Consider the following 8,703-nt stretch of genomic DNA (forward strand, 5'->3'; position numbering starts at 1 on the left):
TGATCATCGAACCAAATAAAGCAACAGGACCTAGAGACACAGACTGTAATGGGCTCCTTAGGTGATCTCTTTCAAATGCTAGATGACTGAGACTCATTTCTTTTAGGTATGGGACAGCAATCAATCAAAGAGGAAATTGGTTCTCTGAGGAGACTACCAAGTGCCACCCCTGGGTAATGATATTTAAGAATCCCAATTTGTATTCTACCCCAGATAAACAGCACTTCTGCATGCGACAGGGACCACAGTGGCAGCACCAAACTGTTTCTCAAAAAAGACGTTGGAATCTGCTCACCTAGCAGGCAAGTATTTGATGGGGTCTCCCAAAATTCTGTGTCTTAAATACTGGAGAGATTATTTAGACTGGAAAAGTTGTTACTCAATTGTCTCCATTAAAAAAAGAACCATGGCCTGGCACAGTGGCTCATGCCTGTAATCCCAGTGCTTTCGGAAGCTGAGGCAGGAGGATCACTTGAGGCCAGGAGTTCGAGACCAGCCTGGGCAACATAGCAAGACCCTGTCTCTAAAGACAAAGGAACCACCAGAGGGTCCCTTTACAGTATCTTATCTAGACAAACCTCATTTTGATTCCGCTCCACAGAGAAAGGGATTTAACTGGTATGACTCTGAGGAGCTGAAAGAATTAAACCACTGTTTAGGCTACATATTGCCCACTTGAACAAGAAATAAGGCCTGCTAGCGGTAACCATTTTAATTACAATATTACTGACCCCAAACTAGGCTCTGCCCGTGAGAGAGTGGAGAGAACGCAGCAGCTGCCCTCCTGCAGGGCTGGTTGGGCCCATTCTCCACGTCTCTAAACGCTGTCAGGGTCCTGAGAAAAGAGTGGGGCAGCAAGCCTGGAACACTTCCTTCTTCTGCCCCATGTAAAATTGGCATTGGGTCTGCCCCCAGGCTATTTCTGCCCATTCTGGCCCCTGTGGCGAGACTGAGGTCTGTGCTTTTAGGAAGCTGCCAGGAGGTGTTGAGACGGTGGATCATAGACACATGGGTACAGCAGACCCTCACCACAGAGGAAGGCCCAAACCCGCAGAGAGATATTTGCCATGGAGTCTCAGAAGCCTGTCCATGGACCCAGTTGGGAACCCCTGGCTTGGCAGCCTCCTTCTATCTGCAGCGCCAGGGAACACCACGAACTGTCTTTGGCTGTGTCATCTGTTTTCTTAGTGAGCTGAAACAGAGCATATGTAGCTATTTGGTGGTGACATGGACATACATAGGTTGGGTCCTACTGGAAACGGCTCAGCTGCCTTCCGGTGACCTGTCCGCCAGTGGCGTGAGAGAGTTCCCGTTTCTCCGTTTCCTGCCAACATTTGGGATCGTGAGGCATTTTGTTCTTGCCAGTCTGATGTGTGAGAAATGGTATACAATGGTTACTTTAACTTTCATTTTAACTTTCACTGGTTACTAGTGAACTTGAGGATCTTTCCATGTTTATTGGCCATGCAGTTTTCCTCCGTTGTCCATTTTCCTATTGTGTAGTCTTTTTTCCTTTTCATTTGTGTTAACCTGTATATATTTTTCATACTAATCCTTTATCTTTCGTATATACTGTGTAATATCTGCTTCAAGTCTAACCACACATTTTTTAGCTTTGTTTATAATGTTTTGGGGGCCTACAGATGTTTTTACCTTTGTGTAGTCAAAATATTGCTTTTTCCTTCAAAGTCTGTGCTTTCTGAATCTGGTTTGAGAAATCCTTCCCTATCCTGAGATTGTAAAGACGTTTTCCTGTAATTTTCTCTAAAGTTGGAAAGTTTTATTTTTTATAATCAGATCTTTAATTATGATCTGGAATTTATTTTGATGAATGGTATAAGAAAGACTTTAAGCTTATTATCATGGGCAGTTTGGTGTCACGAACTGGAAGCCAGACTGCGCTGCTACTTAGTAACTGTGTAACCTCCAGAATTATGGAACCCCTCTGTGCTTTGGTTTCCTCATGTGTAAAATGGGGAGAGTAATCTTGTCTGCCTCATAAGGATACTGTGAGAATTTAATTAATATATGTAAAGTGCTTAGAACAGTGTATATATTAAATGTTCAATAGATGGCCATTATTAATATTTTGAACATAAGCTTTAATGAAGATAGGACTACTAGAACTTATGGCAAAGTCTAGCACCCAGAAAACCCTGAAAAATCGTCAGAGGGCTGTAGAGACAGGTAAGACAACCCCCAAGTCATCAGTAAGAATGTGTGTCCCCCCAGTACACACAGAGAAGCAAGTGGGGAAGTTGTCATTGTTACTGGCGTAGCCAGTAATCTCACTGTGATTGTTATTGGCTTAGCCCAATAATCTAATTTAAAACAATTCTGTATTTAACAATTTTAGTTTATTAAATAAAATCTATGTGTCACTTCCTCTGAGTTCCACCTGAGATGTTATCTTAAACAACTGCAGGGATCAAGGCAATAAAACTGCTAAGTACATTTCATGTCTAGAAAATGTTGCTTTATACGATGCACCGTGCTGAGAACATTAATATAGTCACTAGCTGAATGAAGTTTCTGCCCGAGTGAGTGGAGGCATGATTGTAAACAAATAGTTACAGCCACATGGTAAATGTCAGAGTAAAGCAAGGTTTCTCACCCTCAGCGCTATTGACACATGCGGCTGGATAAGCCCACGCTGTGGGGCTGTCCTGTGCCCCGTAGGATGTTCGCAGCATCCCTGGTCCATCACCACAGCTAGCTGTGGCACACCTGCTGCCCCCACTGTGACAACTAAAAATGTCTCCCAGACATCATGAAGCGTCTCCTTGGGGGTAATGTCACCCCTGGTTGAAAACTGCTGGACTAGGAGGATGGCCAGGTGCACAAGCCCCGTCAAAGAGGAAGCGCCTGACTGTGTGAAGAGGCAGAGGACTCATGGAGGAAATGAGGGCTTGGTTGACTTTACAGGCTGAGTTAGAGTGTTCCAGGTGAGGGAGTCTGGGGCTCTGGGACATTCCAGCTGCAGGAAAAATCCAGGCATAGACTCAGAGGCACAGGGAAGCATGACATGATCCGTATGGCTGGGACTAAGGCTCATGGTAAACTAACTCAGCTGAGGAAAAACTTAGAAAGCATTTTTTTTTAAAAAGTATTTTCATTTTAAAAATAAAATTGATAAAATCATTAATATCTTTTTTCATACACAGGCCATTTTAAGATTTTGAAATAAAATGGTTTCCATTTCTAGGCCATCAGGAAGCCATCAGGTTGGGAAAACCGACAGTCTCACAGTGCTAAGGCTGATAAACTAGCCCTAACCAAGGGAAGAGGCTGGCCTGCCAAAGATTGCCTAAGCTCTGAGGATTTCAGACTTTCCTAGCAACCAGCGGTAGGAAAAGTAATGACATTCCAGGACACTCTATTCTTTCTCCAACTTTGGCTACTAGATTCATCACCCTATTGTTTAGTGTCCAATTTACCCATGGCTCAAAAGCCTGCCTTATGTTTTGATCCTGCTTAGCAAGATTGTGTCCATATAACCTAAATAAATTGGCATTGTGGAAAATCTCCCTGAAGCTGCTGCAATGTATATCTCCTATGGATTGAAGTTGACTCAGAGGGACCTTTTCTAGAGTCTATAGTTTCCTTACAAGAAGCCCGAGGGGAGATGTGAGATGGTTTGTACTAACACTCTATCCACTGCTAGGAAGAGAGACTGTAAGTGAAAAGACACAGGGACTCTGGGAAACAGGTAGAGGAACCTTGGATGAAGGCAAAGGATAATGAACGATGAAGCACATGTTAAGATAAAGCACCTATCCCTGGGGTGATATGTGGGTCACATTTGTATGGGGTCACATTTGGACACTTGCAACATCCTATGTTTAGAAACTTGGGTTCTAAGGCTCAGCTCAACATCTTTGCCAACCTCTGGCCAAGGTGCTGTAGGTTTTCTTGAGCTCTGCAAACACCTTATCCCCTGTAGTGGGTTAAATTGTGCCTCCCAAAAGATAGGTTCAAGTCCCAATCTCCATTATCTGTGAATGTGACTTTATTTATTTGGAAACAGAGTCTTTGCCAATGTAATCAAGTTAAGAGGCAATCATACTACATTAGAGTGAGCCCTAAATCCAATGACTGGTGTCTTTATAAGAGAAAGGACAGAGAGATGGGTGGAGAGAGACACAGAGGAGGCCAGGAAGAAGGCCACGTGAAGACAGAGGCAGTGTAGAGTGATGCAGCTGTAAGCCAAGGAACGACTGGAGAAGCCAGGGGTGGGCAAGGGAGGATTCTCCCGAGAGCCTGCACAGTGAGCACGGCCCTGCCAACACCTTGGCTCAGACTTGCAGCCTGCAGAACTGTGAGAGAACAGATTTCTGCTGTTTTAAGTCATCCTGTTTGTGTAATTTGTTATGACAGCCCTAGGAAACTAATACACCTTCATCCCCTCAAACACCATCCCTCACAGCTCTTGGTTGTGATAACCATCTACTCACAGTTAAGCACACTCCTACCTCACGGTGGGAAGACAGCAGAGCAGCTAGAGCGAGGCCCGTGCCTGAAGGATTTGGCAGGCCGAGGAGCAGAGCAGCTGGCTGCACGGGATGCAGCATTGCCTGTGCCTGCACTTGCTGGATGCCCCTCTCCCTGCACATCCGGGACAGACCTGCAAATTAGGCAAGTTTCAGGGTCAAGCCGATTGTGTTATTTCCTATAAGCATATGCTAGGGGAAAAGGACCATGAGTATGTGTTTTTGGCTTATCTGAGAGTAGCAGAAAATTATCAATGTAATAATGAAACATCCCTTATATTGAGGATTATATTGAAGACAAAAATATATCCTGCCATCCACGGAGACTGCAGTATTTGCAAGGCCAGTTCCCTACCATGTGAGGCACTCCCTGAACGCCAGAGGTGCCCAGATGAATACAAGGTGCCTGTCCTCAAGATTCTTCCAGGATAGGCCTTGGCCACACATCCCTCTGACACAGCACAGACTACCGTCCACCACGTGGGCTCCATTCCGACCCTCTTCCACCAGATGGAAGAAGGTTTACTAAAGCCACATCCATCCATGGCCATTCCGAAGATATTTGAAATATTTTCTATAATGCCAAATGAGTGATTATGTACAAAGACTGTGCGACTTTAACATTTTTTACTGTTGTGGTATCTATTCTGTGTTCTAGCGCCGCGCCAACTTGGATATCAAATGCAGGTCTCAGCTTATACATCGCCTCCTCTGGGAAGCCTACTCTGATGCAAACCTGGATTTGGGGTTGTGTGTGGAATAGATATTAAATGAAATCCTACTCAACATCATCTGAGTAGTTCGGTGCCAACCCTTGGTGAAGGCCCTATACACAACTCCCAAGTAACTTCTCTCAACCATCCCAGTGCCACTTCCTTCCCTAATAATGTGCTGGAATTTTCTACCGCCTGGCAAATCAAATCCAAGCTTCTTGGCTTTGCATTCGGTGCACTCCTGTGCCGATTCCCTCCTCTCTTTGGGCCCTCGTCACGCTGCTGGTGCAGCTGATGCTCCGCGTTAGTCAGCTCATCGCACGGCTCCCCCTCCACATGTCGCTTCTTACCACCTTCATACACCTTCACTCCTGACCCAAGTTTTCAGACTTGGAATCCCAAGCTCTCTCCACCAGACCAAGACAACAAAACTTTTCTCATTTTAAGGAACCCGAGGTCATTGTGGTCTTGGTCTAGATTCAGGGCTAGCAGTACTTTGCTTACTTCTCTATTCATACCAACTCTCTTGCTAGTATGTTACCATATTTGCAATCCTTTATGTCTGTTGAGCTTCCCAGTGTTCTAAGCAGAGTAAATAACAAAAATACAACTTTTTAATTGTCCATAAAACATCACTCAAAAACCCTGCCCCTCTGCCCATTCAATAAACAAGGCCTAACAGAGGAGGCAAAACACAAAATTGTTAACTCTTGGTAGTGCCCCTAGCAAAATTAATTAAGGCTAATTAATAGTCCAGCGTGGATAAAGAATAAAGATTGTCCCCTTGGCAGAAGAATAATTCAGATTACTTGGTTTAAGAGGAGATAATTTTGAAAATGAAGGGGATCTCCACATTCTGTCGTTTAACAACAGGAAGCACAGCGTCTCTGAAATTTCCCATCAAAACACGGTCTCATAGCAACAGCCACTGAAAAGGTAAGGTTCTGTGATTTCGATTTTACTATCCATTATGCATTCTTTGTGATTCAATCTAGGCAGGTAAGAAATGTCAAACTTGAAATTTAACTTTGTGATGATGAGTGGAAAACAAAGATGGAATATATCTTTTAGTAACTAATAAGCAATCGATTTATTAAAAGGCATTTGTAAAAGTATAATTGCTCAACCTATTTAAAGTTTCTTTCTTAATTTAGCCTTTAATGGTTCTGATCAAAACTTTAAAAATTCAATTGGTAGGAAACATGAAGCTGAAACTTTACAGTGATGTTATAATAATTGAGAAGTTTTAGGCTCAAAATAACTTTTTTTAATAAAAAAAATCTGATTACCACCAATTCAATTTTTCTCAGTTTCAGCAAAAGCCAGTAGGATATATCACTGGAGCCTGATTGTAAGAGTTCACCTAAAACCTGGAGAAGCAAAACAGAAGCAGAAAATATGGTCACTTTATCCTACATAGTAGTAGTAACCTAAAGCTAACATTAAATCAAGCATACTTGTGAACACTATGGTTAGAGGGAATGAATCATTATTAAAATCACTGATTGCTGTAACTCAGTGTTTCTATCCACACATCTTTATCAAAACCACAGTTTCTCATATCTAAAATATCAGCATTTGCAATTGAGGATAGTTTTTCCTTGAAATGCCAGGTTCAAAAAATTTTACTTTGGTTTTTCCTGCTGAATCTATTGAATTCAAGTTTCAGGTATCAGGTTATTTCTTCTCACTGCTCCTATCACGTGCAACCAGTATTTCTCTATTTCTCTCTTTTGCTCATGTATTCTTTCAGACCACATTTTAGAATCTTTTGTATGGACAATACTTATTTTTTTATATTCAGGGTGCTAGTTTCTTATGTAATTAAAATTCTTTCTACTGATGGCTAAGAATGATGTACAACAGTGGGAGGACATCTGCTCCTAGCTGTATGGTGGACGAGGTATTCTGCATTGTGACCACCCTCTCCACCTCCCCCATAAAACATTACATGCCAGATAAATTACAACAATCATACTTTTAAATACATTGATGAGATTGTAAGATGGGGAAATTCCTCATGACCCGCAAATACATTAACAAAATGGTAAGCAAACCACCAGTCAGGGTGGCCCTGCATGTACAGCTGGGGACTAAGGGCCTCAGGTCATAGTGATGAGGGACATTGACAGATGAGGCTTTGGGCTTGAAAGAGAATTGGGAAGCTGAATCTAAGATCTTCATATAAAGCCAGGAGACTAGAAGGGGGCACCATCAGAGAAAGTCTAGGCTAGAAAAAAAACATCCGCAAGCATTTTCCCCAGTTCTGTGATGATGGGGGTATGGACGGGAGACCTTAATAATAGACACATTTTCCCTGATATTTAGTCAACTCTCACTATGGTTTAGGGTTCAAAAGTACACCATGCTTGCACATGAAAATGCCAAGGAATGAAAGTGGCCCCAGGTGATTGCCTCACCTGGAATCTGAAAGGTAAATATAAATCCCCTCTGGAGAAAAGTATCCTCAATTTAGGTACCTTAGGAGCCTCAAAGTATGTACTCTCAATTTAATAATAATAATAAAAATCCAAAACACACAAGGAAAGAAGCCACTATGTACAAGGGTCAGCAAGAGAAAAAAATTTAATTCTCAAAAAATTAAGATATTGAAATTATCAAAACCATAAAGTAGCCATGTAAATAAAACAGTAGAAATAAATGAGCAAGGAACAAAATAAAATAAAAAAAAAAAAAACAGGAGAATTCAAAAAAGGATCAAACAGAACTTTTAAAAATGAATTGCTGAAATAAATTCAATAGATGGGTTAAATAGCAGATTGGGCTTATATGAAGAAAGAATGGGAGACCTAGAATACAGACCTGAAAAAATTACTCAGAATTCATCATATGGAAAATATGAGAATTAAGATACAAAGAACAGAATGAGAAAATCTTACATAAAACTGACTGGGGTTACAAAAGTATAGATAGAACAGGGAGAGGCAGTATTTGAAGAGAAAATGGCAGAGAAGTTTCCAGAATAATGAAAAACATGAAGCTATCAGCCACAGGAAATGATATACCAATACACATAAAGAAAACACATATCTAGACACATTATAGTGAAATCCTAGAATACCAAAGACAAAGTAAAACCTTAAAAGCAGCCAGAGCCTTTTCAACAAATAGTGCTAATCCAAGTGGATGTCCATAAACCACTACCCCCAATTTAACTCAAAATGGATCACAGACTTAAATGTACATTTCTAGGGGAGGAAAAAAAGTAGAGAAACTTCAGAAGCTAGTGCTAGGCAAAGAGTTCTTACTTTTGACACCAAAAACACAGTCCAGAAAGGAAAAACTGATAAACTGGAGCAAAATTAAAAATCTTTTGCTGTGCAAAACTTTGTTAAGATGAAAAGAGAAGCTACACACTGGGAGAAAATATCTGCAAACAATATATCCAACAAAGAACTAGTATGTAAAATATATGAAGAACTCTCAAAACTCAAAAGTAAAAAAAAAAAAAAAACCACAAGAAAATCCAATTAGACATA

This window comes from Eulemur rufifrons, chromosome 15, assembly GCF_041146395.1.
Source record: "Eulemur rufifrons isolate Redbay chromosome 15, OSU_ERuf_1, whole genome shotgun sequence".
Classification (NCBI taxonomy): Eukaryota; Metazoa; Chordata; class Mammalia; order Primates; family Lemuridae; genus Eulemur; species Eulemur rufifrons.